Below are 18303 nucleotides of genomic sequence, written 5' to 3'. Positions count from 1 at the left end.
AATCCAAGTCAGAAACATAGAATATAAGCCAGATAATGGAGGAATCAAGGAGAGACGATATACAATATTCATAATACATAATTTTAGGTTTTAGATATAGCTTTTAGAGAGAGAGGCTCTCTCCTCTCTCTCAAGTTTTAGGATTAGGATTCCTTTTATTTTATTTTATGATTACTACTTCAATGCCAGGTTCAATGTTCTTTTAATTAATGTTTCTCTTCTATTTTTATTTACTCCAATGATTTTACTTGTTAATGTTCCAATTTAGCTTATGAACATTTTCATGTCAAGATTTGAATATTCTATTTAATATAATTTGAGGTATTTCAGATTAATAATTTTTCTATTCTATTTATGATGCTTTCAATTTAATTTAGATTTATTTTTCCCTTTTGGCTTTGGTTAAGTAATTGGTAACACTTGAGTTATCAAACTTAGCTGTTGATTGAAAATTGGGATTGTTGATTGATTTGGATCCCTCTAAAGCTAGTCTTTCCACAGGAGTCGACTAGGACTTGAGGACCAAATTAATTAATTCACTTGACTTTCCTTTATTTAGTAAGGGTTAACTAAGTGGGAGCAGAATCCAATTCTCATCACACCTGATAAGGATAACTAGGATAGGAATTCCAATTCTTATACCTTGCCAAGAGATTTTATTATTATTAATTTATTTTTTTTTCTTGTCATTTAAATTACTTGTTCCTTATTTCAAAAAACCCAAAAATACACCTTTTTCCATAACCAATAATAAATCATACTGCCCTGCAATTCCTTGAGAAGACGACCCGAGGTTTAAATACTTCGGTTTATTATTTTTATTGGGTTTGCTTAAGTGACAACCAAAACTTTTGTACGAAAGGATTCTCTGTTAGTTTAGAAACTATACTTACAACGCGATTATATTTTCATAAAATTTCTTTACCGACAGAAAGTCTAGTTCGTCAATTATCACCAAATTTTATAGTGATTCTAACGTAATCAGTGAATGTTTAGTAGTGAGAGGTAGACGTTCAAATGTTCAACTATGGATCAGCCATGATTGAATGAATATAATAAAATAATATATTCATGTATAAAATATATTTTGTTTAGAAAAATATTATTTTGTGAGTTATTATTTTAAACCGATTAACCATTAAAAACTGCATCGATTCGATTGGTTTTTTGGTTTGTTGCCAACTAACTTCTTACCTAAAGCTCACCAATCTAATTAATGACTTACGATAGGAAAGTACAGGGACCAACAATAAGGTAAGCCAACTCAATCAACTCCCTTTTAATCCAAAGTTTAAAATTCAAAAAATTTACTTTTGCCCCCCTTTTCATATACGCATCCTACAATCCTAAGTTACAAAGCACTCCGTATACACACCTTCCATCTTCTCTCTCATACTCATCCTCCCATCAATCTCCCCCTGCACATCACGCCGCTGTCGTATCTCCGGTGCGTCACCATCAGTCCCCCTTCCTCGCATGCAGCCATCTCTCCTCCACGCCGCCGCGTGTCCTCTATCACAGTTGTTACGCATCACGCCTTGTCCTTGCACTAGTTAGCCCAAACTGCTGCGTCGTCATATATTGCAGGAGAGCTCCCGATGGAAGACAGCCACCACCTCATTGCCGCTTACTGTTTGGCGTTCTATCGACGCTAGTCCGCGAGGGAAAAACTAGCAGCGTCCATGCCCGTGCCATCGAGTACATCGTTTCCCTTGCCTTCCACACTCGCGTCGTCCACGCAGCACAGTCGAAAATGTCGTTGCCGGGCACCCTGGGTGCAATTGTTGTCCTCCTTTCTGTTGTTCCTCCCTCGCGTCACCGTCCTCCAAAACGACGCACAATCGCCCTCACATCGCCGTCCTCCATCGTGTCGCACCGTCCAATGTGATTTGGATTTTTTTTCAATGTGATTTGGATGTTTTTCTATGTAATTTAGATATTTTTTGATATAATTTGGATATTTTTTTGGTATATTGTGGATAGTAGAAAATATATTGGAGTTTATAATGCGGATGTTTCTTTTACAAAGAAATAAACATCCACAACCCCTTGAGAATTAATTTTATGTGATTTGAATTTTTTTCGATGTGATTTGGATATTTTTCATGTAATTTGGATTTTTTTCGATATAATTTGAATTTTTTTGGTACGTTGTGGATGTTTTTTCATCCCTAAGTAGAAAATTTATTAGGGTTTATGATGCGGATGTTTCTTTTACAAGGAAAGAAACATCCACAACCACTTGAGAATAGATTTAATGTGATTTAACTTTTTTCAATGTGATTTGAATTTTTTTTCATGTAATTTGGATGTATTTTTAGATATAATTTAAATATTTTTTTGGTATATTGTGGATATTCTTTCTTCATGGGCCTTGGTATGCAGCGTTGGCTGAAATTAGCTACACCTCTTGCTAATTATCAAGCAAAATTGTTTATGTTAAATCCGATTAAACTAGCCGGTTTAATCCGATTATCAGAACCATAGTTTTTACCGATCTAAATTTTCACCTCTATCCATTCCATTTCCCTTAAAGTTATTATATTACCCCTTTACTTTTTTAAAATTTCTCTTTTACCTCTAATATATTCATAAGTACATTTTCACTTCTAAACATCTCTTAGTTACACTCTTGTCCAAAATTATTCCTAATTACCAAGGTTGTGAGAACCGGTCCAATTCAATGGTCTAACCGAAATCAAACCATGGTTGAACTGGATTATTTAAATATACACTAAAATTATATAAAAATTCAATATATAATTTTAAATATACCAAATTAATACACCAGTATGGACAATGATGATAAATCGCAACATGCAAGGCATCTGTATGTACCTTTTCAGTATTTCTCCATCATGACACCCTTAACTTCAGAGACCTGATTCTGAACCTTGGCAAGCTTGCTTTTCTCCTCAGGGTAATCGATGTAGTATTACATATGCTCCTTTAATTTCATCCTGCACCACCCAAAAAAAACAAAACAACATAATTTATACAAATTCAAACAAATCAACCTCCATAATCAATTAGTCTCAATTCTCACAATAGTAGAAAACACAAAATTACCCAAACTCTTTGTTAAGGCTGTTGGTAGCAGCATTAGTACCGGCCTTATTGGAAGCACTATATTTGGAAACAAAATCATCATTCACTTGCTCCAGAAACGCAATAGGAACCTGCTTTCCAGCAGATTCATCTGCAACAACACAGTAAGCTAAAAAACAATAATGCAGCATTTCAAATCACTCAAACACAATGAGAATTCTACCCTAACAATCATCTGAAAAAAAATGCATACATATATAGACAAAATTGAATAAGAGAAAAATATATCTAGAGAGAAAAAGAGAGGAACCGACTAAAGCCATTATCGACGAGGAAGTTGAAGGTGTGGTTGTCGCAGTTGTAAGTGAACTTGTTGTTGGAGGAAGGAAGCTTCTGGAGGCACTAGAACGATGGCGAGGAGAACAGGCACATTTGCGACGGCGAAGAGAATAGGACTGAGTAGACGTTCGTGATGTCAAGCAACAGAAATGTTCGGTGGCAACGACGGCACCCTCGGGCTCGACGACGAGGATAGGTTTGGGCTTGACGGCACCCTCGGGCTTGATTGATGCGAGGAGGAGAGAATACCTTCGAGAAGCGAGAATGGCAATCATTGGTTGTAACCAGCGATAGTGGTGGGGCTGATGGTGGCTGAAAATCTTTGTTAATTTTGCTCTGATGGGGTTAAGGTTGGTCAATTTGAGGCTTTGGGCGTTTGTGAGAGATTGAAGAGGGAGGGGTGTTCTCATTCTGGGCTGAGGGTTTTTTATTTTTTTGGTTGGGATCAAAACGGTGTTGTTTTGGTGTTGATTAGAGAACTGGACATTTAAAAAACTCGGCCGATTCAGCCGATTCATTGGTTAACCGCTGATTCGACCGGTTTTTAACTAATTTTTTGCAAAGCAATTTTACAAGTAAATCGGATCGGCTAGATGACCGGTTTTGGTTAACCAATCGAATCGGCCGGTCTAGTCCGATATTATTCTCATACGAACAACCAATGTGTCAAATTATCATTTGAATTATCTTTTTTATTAAATAGTCAAATTCATTCCAGAACAAATATTCGTTTTTTAAATTGATCTTTGATTTTTTTTTTTTTTTAATTAAATTCTTCTTTCAATAATTTTAAGTTGGTCATATTAGTCATTCCGTCACTAATGGTGTTAGAATTACTTATATACCACATTAAGTAACACAAATGTACACACATAGTCTTAATTACCTACTAACATGATAAGTTTATAAAATTAGATCAAATTAACTCTGAACTGAGAAATTTTAATGTCTCAAAATCTCTTTAGTTTAGGATTGATTTGATCTAATTTTATAAATTTATCATATTAGCAGCCAATTAGAACTTTTAGATATATATTGTGGTCAGTGTGATCACTTAACATTCCATATCAGTAAATTTTGATACTGTCAGTAATAAAAGAACTAATATACCTAACTTAAAATTTTTAAAAGATGAATTTGATTAAAAAAAATTCTTTCGAAGACTAATTTGTTGAAGAAGAAATTTTTAATTCTTACATTTATTTCATATACAAAAAAGGGTAGTGCATACTTATATATTTCAACAAATTTATGTAAACCCACTGTTACATATAAAAAGCAAACCACAAATCCTTCTACTAAGTGATAGAAAAGAAGAGTCATTAGTAAAATGCGAAAATGAAGAAGAAGAAAAATTATTGAATGATTACATGTCATTTTATTGTATGGAAAACTTATACTTCCATGGATAAATGAGAGAATACAATGGATTTAAGTATTTAACTGGCCATCATAGTCCGAGTAGTATGGATATCTAAGTTTTTGGGGTCAGAATGGATTATTATTATTTAGTAAATCCACAATAGCCACACGGCAAGATGGTTAATTTTGTTGGCCTGCAAAGCATATTGTGATTTAAACAATATTGTGATAATTATTAGGTTTAATTACTCTGTTAGTCTCTATAGTTTCATAAAATTTTTAATTAGTGTTTATACTTTTTTTTTAATTGGGTCTCTGCACTAAATTTTTTTTCAATTAAGTCATTCTTAGTAGTAATTGGCTTAATTTTATAGGGACCCAACTAAAAAAAAGAATTGGTATAGGGACCTAAATAAAATGAGAAAAAAGTGTAGGGACCCAATTAAAAAAAAAATTTGGCGCAAAGACTCAATTAAAAGGAAAAAAAAAATATAAGGACCTAATTGAAAATTTTGCGAAATTATAGGACCAACAGAGTAATTAAACCTAATTATTATTCTAGCATGTCCAAAAAACACGTGTAGCCGAAGACGCATGTCCAAAGATAGAAACCGAAAACCTTGTGTATATTTTCTGATGGGCTTAACCATTCAAATATCTTCGAGCCCAAAAGGAACAAAAATAAATAAATAAAATTCTGTCCAAAAAGCATCTATCCAGCACCATTAATGAGTATTGTGTGTCCAATGGTGGTGGTGACTGGTGAATCTTAAAATAATATAGTGTAGGACTATGCTATGAATATCACTCAAGATAGGACTCAAATGTCACTATTTGAGGACATGGTTTTATTATTTTTTGTTTCCTCAATAATTGAAGTTGCAAGTATGTAGTGCATTCTTTGAGTCTTGATGATTCTTCCATGTCATTCCTCTTCTGATTTAGATCGCCGGATGCCAGTTCTTTTCCTCAAATTATTCGATATTTTTAGTATTCTGATGATGATGATGTTGTGGGTAATAACTAATAAGTAGTCAATGTTGCGCAGTAATTCTAATTAATATTAGCAACTAATCACTCACTGTTTTGTCGATTTTTAACAAATTGATAGTGGTTCGATATCTAGTGGTCTGGGAGCAAAAGCTACTCCTCTGTGTAAGTACCAACTTTCTAGAAGTGCATCAAAAGCGTCTTCGATTAAACCAAATTTAAAAATAAAAATAAAGTAAATCTGTAAATTAATAATTAAAACTTAGAAATTGAAATTTCGAAAACCAAATAGATAACAAATAAAAAGGATTGCAGTAAAATTAAAGATAAACAATAAAATGCCTTCGATTTGATCCAAAGATTTCGACATAAAATACTTAAAGGAAGAATAATAAATTAATTAAAGAAAGTAAAGAACACTTGATAAGTAAAATTAATTGAAATGATAAGTTTACAAAAAGAATAAATTAAAAGAAAGAAGAAGGTGGAAGGAACCCTACAGAAAATGTAACTCGATTGCAAACTCAGGGATTCGCTGGGATGTGAGAGTGCTAGAGTGTTTTTTCTGAGTAAAAGTTTCAACCCTTATTCACTAAGATTTCCTAGTATTTATAGGCTAATCTTATATAACTGCCCATTAATTTATAATTAATTACAATTAAATATGACATTTCAAATTTGAAGTGCAGTCTCTCTTGATAACCGTTCCCGTCGCATGATTGTAGATATTCCCCATGATCTCCTCGTGCAATAAAAGCCATTAACTTTCCACTTTCACAACTAATCAATCAGCTCTTTCGAAGGCCTTACTCAATTCTTCGAATCGAATCTTCTACTCGATTTGTCTTACTAGATTAACAAAACAATCGAAATCCACATCAACACCGATTACCTCCAACTTCAAACTCGCGTGCGCGCGTCTTCTCGAGAAACCACAATTAACTTATTTCGATTCAACTTACTTTTATCGAAAATACTTTTTCGATCAAAAAATTGCCCCCTTGGATTAATGTGGTTGGCTTCGATATTATTATCGAACAATAAAGCACTTAATCCAAAAGACATCAGTTTTCAAACTAATAATAATTGTCATTTAAACTTCCAATTACTACTGATCCACTCGACACGTCTTCCGAGACTTGCGCTTTCTCTTTATACCGCTTCATCTTTTTCACGAAGTTACTTCTATTTGCATTCCTTCCACAGTAACAGCTATAGTGATACTTTTAAATTTCACCCTTCCTTCTTTATTCGAATCTCTTGAACTCATCATTCTCTGAACTTCCTTCGCATCAAGACTTTCCCACAAAATCTCCAACCTTCAATTTTCCTTGACAATGGCTGGTTCTTCCTCTCGTGCCACTACTCAAGATAAGGATAAAGGCCATGCAACAGCACCACCATCTCCGCCAGCTCTTCGCATCCTTAATCAAATCAATGATGAAATCATTGATGACCCCATCTACAAGTCAATGATACTAGAATTCTAATCCCCTTCACAATCGGTGCAGATACACACTGCTTCCTTGGGCCGATTGAAACTCTTGAAAGGGCAAACAAAAAGCTTTATTTCTTCCCTAATGCCGAAGGAAAAGATTTATTGATAAACCAAGCTTTTAACATCTCTCACTTCATCAACCAAAAATCTTTTCGAAACAATCCAAAAATTAAACCTTGAGGGTTTGATTTTACAACTTGGTACCAACGCCTCAAACCCACAAAGGGTGCTTCCTGGGGAGCCCTAGGAATACAAGAACTGTTAAGGCTTTCTCACTTTTCACTCACTACATATCCTTGGATGATTTGAGCAGTGACCTGTTTCTGGAACAGAACTATCAATAACTTCCACCTTTCTTGTGGAATGATCGGAATGTCTCTCCTCGATGTAGCTGCTATTACAGGACTCCCAATAAAATCTACAGACTGTACTCCTGACATGCAATCTCAATGCCAATACAATGTCACCTTCAACACCCCGTACAGTGACTTCATCACCCATAATATGGGTGCAGATGGTACAGAAATCACAGATAATGAACACGTTGCCTTCTTGTTTTACTGGTTAAACGCAGTTCTATTCTGTTCCCGAAGCGTACAGATGTCAAAATTCTTCCTTCCCTTAGTTGCTCTTTTACATGAGGGAAAAATTCTCAACTTGGCCAAGCTTCTTCTAGGACACATTTTTTAAGAACTTAACCTACTTGTCTGTGACCTCCGGGACAACAAAATAATCAACACAGGAGGTCCACTTTGGTTTCTTCAATTATGGCTCAATGCCATTTTCGAAAACTACATGATAAAACCTGTAGGGGCAACACTGATAAACAGCACATCAAGGATTTTTGCTTGTCTGATTACATACCTAATTTTCCAAACGTCCAATCGGACGAAGACAAATTTTGGGCTGTTTTTTCTCTTTTCCATTCTTGCAGAAATTTTGATAATGATCAACTCAATTTCATTTCTTTTTTGCGTCGTAACTGCGGTCCTGCCTGGCTCGATTGTTTGCTCTTTCCAAACACTAATGAGGAAAGTGAACTTGCAAATCGAACTTGGGCACACCTACTAGCTGTTCAAGTGATACCAATAGGGTTGCCACAATATAAGAAGGAAAGGTTTAAGATAACCTTGTACGCTCCTCATTTGATTGCAAGACGATTGGGATTCTCTCAGGCTATCCCAATTCCTCAACCTCGACACAGTGATCCATTTTGTCAAATTACTCTGACATCTCAGGAAGACTTCAACACTTGTCTCTTAAAAAATCAAAAATGAAGAGACCGCTTTAACTTCTTAATTTATGAACGCAGTTCATTTATCACCAAATCCTGTCTTGAATGGTGGACTGCTTATTACTCAAGGTATACCCGTATCTTAGAAGAAATTCAGCAAACTGCTATTCGAGCGGCTATTACTGAAAGTTCTCCAAAAAGAACACACAAAAGGAAAGCTGAAGCTGCTCGGCCACCACCACATAAGATCAGAGGACTCCTACTAGAACTTCTCGCAGAGTAATTCTTCTATTCATAACTCTACTTTCAAATTCGAAATGTCCTTCGAATATTACTATTATACATTTTTGAAACATAATTGATCCTGGACTTTTAACAACTAGTTTTGCAATCATCAAACGAAAGTGCTGATGAGAGTGAACCAACCAACAAGGATTCTCTCGCTGCTTCCTCTCAATCGGAAGATGCAGCCGATTCTGATCCTGGCCCTCAGCTAATACTAAGATCCAGAATTCCTCAAGTAACACACCCATCACTATACACCTCTTACTTAGTTTAAAAATAAATTTTAAACTCATAATTGTGTACCTTTTATATTAGCCCATTAATGTTGCCCAGGCGGCTTCTTTCACTGGAGCTCTCGATCAACTAATCCCTCAACAACAAAATGATCCAGAGCACTCTACATCACATGATTCAATTCAATTCACAGGATCCCTGCAATCAATTTCTGCTGCTCATCCACATTTTCTTCACACAACACAAGTGATTGATCTGACAGAAAATCCTCTGCAGCAATCTCCAGAAGAGACCCATAAACTTGAATCAACTTCACCCAACAATCAAACTGCCCTAATTGAAGAGAACCAAACGGTCCCAGACTCCAATTCTGCTTCTAAGGCCGCTAACACCACTAATTCAGATTCCTCTCGATCCAAGGTTTTTGAGACCCGTCCAGAATTATAACCTGATCCTTCATTCCAGACCCCTCCGGGTCCAAGACCAGGGACATCGAATGTTCCTACCACTCCAACTAGTGCTACTTTGGATGACAAGATTTCTGTTTTGAATAAAGTTATCCGAAAAAACGAAGTGCCAGTTCCTGTACCAGCAATCTCAAGGCCTCCAATCGAATTAGAACCTGACACTCGAGAACAACTTCGATCACTCATCAAACTCTTGGATCATCCACCTACCACATGGGTTAATGACCCAATTCTCAACAAACTCTTGGAAGACTGTTTGAATTCTTCTTTTGAATTCCCAACCACCACACTATATTCTGCTTCAATCCAAAAATTCAGACAACTTCTTAATGATAGTGTTGCATCTCAGTTTCAACTCTAAGAAACTGAAAATGAAGAAGCCACAGCCAAATCAAAAATAGAAAATTGTCTTGCAACTACTCAACCAATCCAAGCCTCTCGTGAGGAATTTGATCTGAGAATTTTCCATGCTATTTCTGTTCAGGCTTTCCATGATCAGGAAGAAGCGAGTCTCGAAGCAGAATTGGCTCGAATTCAGGAACAACTTGCCACCATACGCCAAAATCGAGCCACCATAGCCAAACCTCTGGCTGCAGCCCAACAAGAACAACATCTCCTTATCCATAAACTTATCTCAATCGACACTAAGCGGGGAGAATATAAAAAGTAACTTGAGAAAATCCAAGCTGACAAGTTCAAGCAGATTGAAATACTTACAATTCTGGAAAATAAAAGGACAAAGTTGCGCTCTGATCTGGCAAAACTATTGGCATCTTGAACTCCTTTTTATTTATTTTTTTTGCAATATCTTTTTTCTTTTCTGAACTTTATATATGTTGAAATTTTATGCTTGCCAACAATAGAAAGGTTTCAAGTATTTCCCATTAATCGAGTTAATCACTTTCCCTGACTTGACATCTTTAATCTGATAGGCATTTCCAGAAAATACCCTTATCACTTGAAAGGGACCTTCCCAGTTATGGGACCATTTACCTAGAAATTTTGATTTCCTTTCCATCGGTAAAATGACTTTCAAAACTAACTCGCCTATCTTGAAATACTTTTCCTTAATTCGACGATTATAACTTCGAGCAACACTTTATTTTTGTCGAATTACATTATCAAGTGCTAGGATTCGCTCTGAATCTAACTCATTTAACTCATCCAACATTGCATTCCAATAATCATCGATTAGTAACTCATTCTGTTTCGATACTCTTAGAGTATTCAAATTAATTTCCAATGGTAACACTGCATCATGGCCATACACCAATTTATAAGGTGAAGTTCCTGTCGAACCTCTTGGTGAATTTCAATAGGCCCATAATACTTGACTTAAAGTCTCATGCCATGTTCGAGGCCTGTTCCTGATATGCTTTTTAATCAAGCCTATCAATATCTTATTTGCTGTCTCTACTTGCCCATTAGTCTGTGCATAATAAGGAGTTGAAGTAACCATACTAATGTTCCTTGAAGCCGCAAAATTTTTAATTCGCTGGCCTGTAAACATAGTTCCTTGGTCAGTACTTAACGTCTGAGGAATTCCAAATCGATGGATAATATTTTCTTCAATAAAGTCAATTATCTCACTTTGACCAACTTCTATCAAAGGAACTGCTTCAACCCGTTTCGCGAAATAATCAATAGCCACTAAGATAAATTTGTGCTACTTTGATGAAGGAGGGTGAATCAACCCAATTAGATCTAAAGCCCAACCTCTAAATGGCCATGGCTTTATTATCGAATGCAATTCAGTCGCTGTAATCTATTGTATTGAACCATGTTTCTGACATTCTTGACATGACTTTGCATAATCAATACAATCTTTTATCATAGATGGCCAATATACATGATTGCAATATAACACCCATCTCATTTTCTTTCCTGCCTGATGAGCACCACATATTCCATTATGGACTTCACCCAAAGCAATACTCTAATATTCTCGACTCAAACATCTCAATAGACTTCCATCGATCCCTTTTTTGTATAACTCATCGGCCAATAAGACGAAGTTCATTGCTCGCAACTTTACTTTTCTATCTACTACAATATTGGGATCTTTCAAATATCGAGCAATAGGTTTTCTCCAATCAAAATCCTCCCATTCATCCATACATAATACTTCTCTCTCATTTGCTGGTACTAAAATTTGATGGATACTAGATAACTTCTTAATAGTTTCTGGACCAATCCGATACCTCGAAGCAATTTGGGCTAGCTCATTAGCAATTTCATTATAAATTCTAGGGATATGCACCAAAGAAACTTTTTGAAAAGACGTTAATAATTCCCAAGCAGTTATTAAATATTTTTGTAACGTCTCATTATTACACTTGAACTCCTTCGACAACTGCTTTAAAACTAACTGTGAATCCCCTAGAATTTGAACTTCTAAAGCTCCTTTGTCGATTAAAATTTTGAGACCCAAAATCAAAGCCTCATATTCGGCTACATTATTAGAACAAGGATACTTCAATTCGAACAAGAACTCTGATGGGATACCCTCTGGTGAGATAATAAGGATTCCAACCCCTGCACCATCTTTATGCCTGGATCCATCGAAATACAATTTCCAATAGTTAACTTCTATATTAACTATATTTGCCCCCTGGTCATTCAGATCTTTCGAATTGTCCACAAGAAAATCTGCAATGACTTGTCCTTTCACAGCATTAGCCGGGACATATTGTAAATCAAATTCTGTTAATGCCCGCATCCATTTTTCCAAACGCCCCCTCAACATAGAGAAACTTAACATATATTTAATAAGATCGGTTTGCGCTATAACTTTTACCGTTTTAGCCACCATATAACACTTCAACTTCATACACGCATGATATAATGACAAACACAATTTTTCGATTGGGGAATACCTTGTCTCAATATCAGTTAAAACTTGACTAAGGTAACAAACTGCCCGTTCATGCCCGTTTCCATCATCTTGAGCTAACATACATCCTATAGTATTTTCAGATGCTGCTATGTATAATTTCAAAGGTTCGAATGGGCGAACATTCACCATAATCGGAGCTTTAGACAAATAAGTTTTAATCGAATCAAATGCCAACTGATGTTCTGGGGTCCATTCGAATTTTGAACCATTCTTCAACTTCACTAAAGGCGCAAACACCCTAGTTCGATCTGAAAGATTCGAGATGAACATTCGAAGATAATTCACTTTACCCAAAAATGATTGTACTTCCTTCTTCGATTTTGGTACAGACAATGCTAATATTGCATCTGCTTTATTTTTATCAATGGCTATTCCTTTTTTATGAACAACAAATCCCAAGAAATTTTCAGCCGATACTCCGAAAGCACATTTCAACGGATTCATTTTAAACCTTTCTTTCTCATAGCAAGGAATGCCTTTCTCAAGTGGTCGATATGTTGACCTACGAAAATCGATTTAACCATTATGTCATCGATATATACATCCATAAACTTCCCAATAAACTCATGAAAAATAGCATTCATTGCCCGTTGATATGTTACTCGAATATTTTTCAAACCGAATGGCATAACCACCCATTCATATGTGCCTAATGCTCCAGGACATTGGAAAGCAGTTTTTGCCACATCATCTTCTGCAATAAAATCTGGTTATACCCAGAATATCCATCCATGAAACTAAGAATTTCATTTCCTGCTGCAAAATCGATTAATATATCTGCAATAGGCATAAAATATTCATCTTTTGGAGTAGCATTATTCAAATCTCGAAAATCAATGCACATTCTTAACTTCCCATTTTTCTTCATCATAGGGACAATATTCGATACCCACTCCACATAACTTGCAGTTCGAATAAATTTTGATTTAATCAAACGTTCTATTTCTTCTTTAATTTTCACATTGATTTCAGGAGCGAAACGTCTTGGGGCTTGCTTTATAGGTCGAGCATTGGGTTTTAATGCTAATCGATGTTCTATCAATGAACGATCGAGACTAGGCATTTCATGATAATTTCATGCAAAGCAATCTTTAAACTCATGTAACAAATTAAAAAGATCAGTTCGAAAAGAATCAACAAGATCTTTACAAATATATGTAATTCGAACGTCATCATGAGTCCCCAAATTAATTTCTTCTAAAGGATCCTCATATTCGAACCCTTTATAATGATCATCCTCTCTAATTGAATATTTTTCAAATCCCAAAGGCTCTAAATCATAAATACAATGGAAAGTAAAATTAATAGAATCATGAGAAACAGAAGAAACTTGACTTTTGATTAAATCAGTACTACTTTTATTTTCTACACAGTGAGCCTCTGCTATTAAATCGGCAGTCCGACTCACATCATTAGTTCCATTACAAATACTAGGGAAACCATAACTAAATTCGACTGGAAGCGTCGAATCGAACATATTATAATTAGTAATTTTACTAACCCTATCTGATCCAACTTTATCAGAAGAATCATCTTTATTCTCTAAAACTTGAAAATTATTTAAATAATTATGCAATATTACCATGTAATCGGAAACTTACTCGACCTGGTTCATAGTTCAACCTTCAGAATCTTCAAGAAAGACAGTCACAACCAGTCGGTTCGAAACCCACATCTGGATAACGCAACTTCACCGAAAGGCCTTCTGAAAACAAATAACACCCTTCACAATTATAAGGATTTAGAAATCGATCAACATTTAAAGGCTTTAATTTTCGATTATAAATTCTAAAATCAACATGCATCTGCTCGACATATAGACTCGAATCTGCTTTGACAATTTCAGATTTGCCTTCCTTAGTCCATAGAAGCATGCTTTAATGCACTGTTGGGGGATACAACACTTACACCATGGATCCAATTTCTCCCCAGTAAGGCATTATAACTAGCTTTTGATGGCACTACCACAAACACAGAGTGTCTCTCCGAAGACCCTACTTTTACAGTCAAAGTGACTAGTCCCCTCGCTGGTGTAGAGGTTCTACTAAAATCAGTCACAGCAATGTTTGTAGGGACCAGATCATCAAGATGCTTTCCTACTTTTCCCAACATCCTCTCAGGCAGGAGACTAATTGCTGCTCCACCATCAATTAATACCTTGTTTATTTTGAACCCGTTTAAAACAGTAATAATATGAAGGGGACGCAGATGAGACATTTGTCTTTCAGTAGGACAAGGAAAGAAACCTGGCTCATCTTCTATGCGAATGAAAGAGAAAGCCCCTTCATCTTCTTGATCATAATCCTCATCCGGATTACTCTCGCATTCCCCAAGGTACTCAGTGGGAATTATCGAGATCGTTCCTACCATGTCATCATCTCCTTCATCAAAATACTCCTCATCAACATCAATATCTTTATGCTTGTCGACCCCAGAGGATTGAGCCACTGCCTTACCCTTTTCCATCTTCGCAGGTGATGGAATTTCCTTAGGGTAAGTCTCTCCATCAGAAGGAAAGACAATCCGAGAATGCACAGAAGGCGTTGCCTCCTTGCTTATCTCTTTTCCTGATTCTATTGGAAGTTTCTTATTCCGATTGAAACTTCTTCCTCCACCTCTACCTCTTGGATAACCTCTAGTTCGACCCTGATAAAAGGCATACTAATTTCGGGAAGGTGCTCGATGCCCCCACTGAGGATTGCATCAATATAGGTGATCACGCCTTTGGAATTCTTGACAGTTTCTAATCCACTGAACACCTATAGCTTAAGATCAACTTAGAGATGCGGTCACATCATGCTGAGGGATTTTCGAACTAGAACCCTCCACACGTCGAATTGGCTGTCTCTGGCATGCTTGTTCCTCCCTATGAGCCAATTCTTTCTTCATTCTCTCTTTTTCAAAGATTGCTGCCGCTTCAGCATCAAAGACAGCATTACACCGTGGACACAGAGATACGTCCCAGTCTTTTATCTTCTGCTGAACCAAGAAGTCCAGCAAACTATCTCCCATTCTGGGATATACAGACTTTACCTGTGACTCAAAATCATCAAGAGCCTCATCGAAATCATAAGACATGCCAACCATATTCACTCCTAAGTAAGGCTCGACACAACTGGCATCAACCTCGAAGGGATATGCATCAACCTTCATCTCCTTCTTGCCATCGTCAAATTTCAAACATCCTTCCATGATTGCCTCTTGAATCAAATCCCTGAAACGTACACAGCTGTTAGTCGAATGACTAGTTGCTTGATGAAATTTACAGTAAGGCTTTCCTTTCAAATCTTTTATGGAAAGTAAAGTTCTACGCTCAGGCAAAACTAATTGTTTATCTCTAAGCAACACATCGAAAATCTTATCAGATTTTGAGATATCAAAACTATACTTCTTTCCACTTTTAAGTTTTAAATCATTCAACTTTTCATTACTAGGAAGCTTTTTCAGTAAAGAGCAAACATATGGAGGACCTTTCTTAAGTTTAGCCAAATCGACTTCTGTTTCGAAATCGAATTCCTCTTCTGAGGATTTCATAGTTACATATGCCACCTTTTCTTTACGAGTAAACAATTTACTCTTCGACCTCTGCTCACTCCTATATTTTTCTTTCTCTTTTTTCATAAATTCGGTATGTCGAACCTTTTCAGCCAGATGAGCCAAATTGGGAATATGCACATTAAGCAATTTTCTGCGCATATAAAATCTCAACCCCATAGTTGCTATTTTCACTATCTCATTCTCAGGTAATGACACATAGCATCTACTTCTAGCATTTTTGAAACGTATTAAATAATCATCAATGGTCTCACCATCTTCACGTTTCAAAGCCACTAAATCGGTAACTGCTACGTTCATTTCACCTCGATAGAACTGAGCATGAAAGGCTGTTTCTAACTGATTCCATGTTGTAATCGAATTTGGTCTAAGATTCGAGAACCAAGTAATTTATAATTAATTACAATTAAATATGACATTTCAAATTTGAAGTGCAGTCTCTCTTGGTAACTGTTCCCGCCGTATGATTGTAGATATTCCCCATGATCTCCTCGTGCAATAAAAGTCATTAACTTCTCACTTTCACAACTAATCGATCAGCTCTTTCGAAGGCCTTACTCAATTCTTCGAATCGAATCTTCTACTCGATTTGTCTTACTCGATTAACAAAACAATCGAAATCCACATCAACACCGATTACCTCCAACTTCAAATTCGCGCGCGCGCATCTTCTCGAGAAACCACACTTAACTCATTTCGATTCAACTTACTTTTATCAAAAATACTTTTTCGATCAACGCTCACATATATTGAAAATAGATTATGAATAGTTGTAATAATGTTCGTATAAAAATAACGTGGCGTGTTAGTACAATTCCACTAATATAATTTATGTTTAATAATCCTCTACCCTTATATTAGCTTTTGTGTGCTGCCTTGTCCCTTTATCAAGTTTCCAATATAGTTAAATCATATGTTTTTCTCATAATTCATAATTGCTAATAATCATTTAGGTTGTTTCCCATGGAAAATAGTAAGGATATTATTAGGAGTATATGAGTAAGCATCATTAGCCAGGAGACATGAATGCTAATTAACAGTATTAAATGTTGGGCATAAAAAAAACAGTATTAAATGTCCCATAACAGGAAGAAAAAATTAAAATTAAAGAGTTTAACAATAATATATGTTTAACTATCATATATGTTTATTCTAAAGATATATGTTAATATTATAATTATCATAATCGAACTCAAACAAGTTAGACTACTGATTTATTGATTTATTAATTCAACCAATAAATTACTAGTTGAACCAATAAAACTAACATCACATAAATAAAAAATATAAAAAAATTAAAATTTAAAATTAAAATTTAAAACATATACATATATATTTATTAATATTTTAAAAACAATCAAATTTTAATAATTATAATCAACAAGTTATAATTTATTTATTATTAAATAAGTATACAAAATTTTTTAGTATTTTTTTATAATAAAAATTTTTTAATTTTATTTTATATTAAAGTAAATATTTTTTATTTTAATAACTAACTAATTAGTTTATATTTATTATATTATTATATACTATATGTATTTATTGAAAAATAATATTAATAAATATCATATAATTATAAAAAATAATTATATTGTAATTAATAAAAATATTTGATCTTTTATATTTATGCAAATTTAATTGCATTTATATTAATAATTTGAATAATAAAAAATATAATTAATTTAAATATAAATGAGTATAAAATTAAAATAATATCTATAAAAACTAGTGTACGTTTTTACTATATAATTCATAATTAGCATTTAAAATAATAAAAAATAATGTAGCTAGTTTCGAACCACAATTTTATAAAGTTGATTTTGTTCAAAAGTAAATTAGTATTAATGTGGTTTATATTTGGTAACTTTTTATATAAAAATTGATGATAGTAAACTAAATATTGTTTGGATTATATTATTCAAAATTACTTTTAAATAAAAAATTATTGAAAAAAATATAAATTTAAATAATTATTTTATAATTTTATTTTAAATATTTAAATAAATTTTAATACTATTTTTTTAGTATTTTTAGTATTTTTTAGTACTTTAATAGAATTAATAGAATCATAATACAAAACAAAAAATATTATTTCATACATACAAAAAAAATAACAATAAACAAAAAATAATAAAATTTCTATAAAAAATAATAATATGCAAAAGAGAGAATTAAAAAATACTATAATAAAAATAATCAAATTCATCATATAAATAATAAAAGATAAGATTGGTGGATAGGAAATAAATTTTAATACAATGAAAAAAATTGAATATAAAAGTTAAAATTTTTAGCTTTAGGTAAACTTGGATTTAAGAATATTATATGTTTAGAAAAAGAAAAAATAACCAAACAAAAAATTGATGTATTTAATGTACGAAACCTAAACTAA

The 18303-nt window shown here is 34.3% G+C and overlaps 1 pseudogene; it reads right to left on the bottom strand.

The window, feature by feature from the left end:
• Positions 1-706: 706 nt before the first annotated feature.
• LOC107611340 (vesicle-associated membrane protein 722-like) lies at positions 707-3662 on the bottom strand (annotated as a pseudogene).
• Positions 3663-18303: the final 14641 nt, after the last annotated feature.

Source organism: Arachis ipaensis, chromosome B8, assembly GCF_059453495.1.
Source record: "Arachis ipaensis isolate K30076 ecotype BB chromosome B8, ASM5945349v1, whole genome shotgun sequence".
Classification (NCBI taxonomy): domain Eukaryota; kingdom Viridiplantae; phylum Streptophyta; class Magnoliopsida; order Fabales; family Fabaceae; genus Arachis; species Arachis ipaensis.
This window is presented reverse-complemented; position numbering and strand designations above follow the sequence as displayed.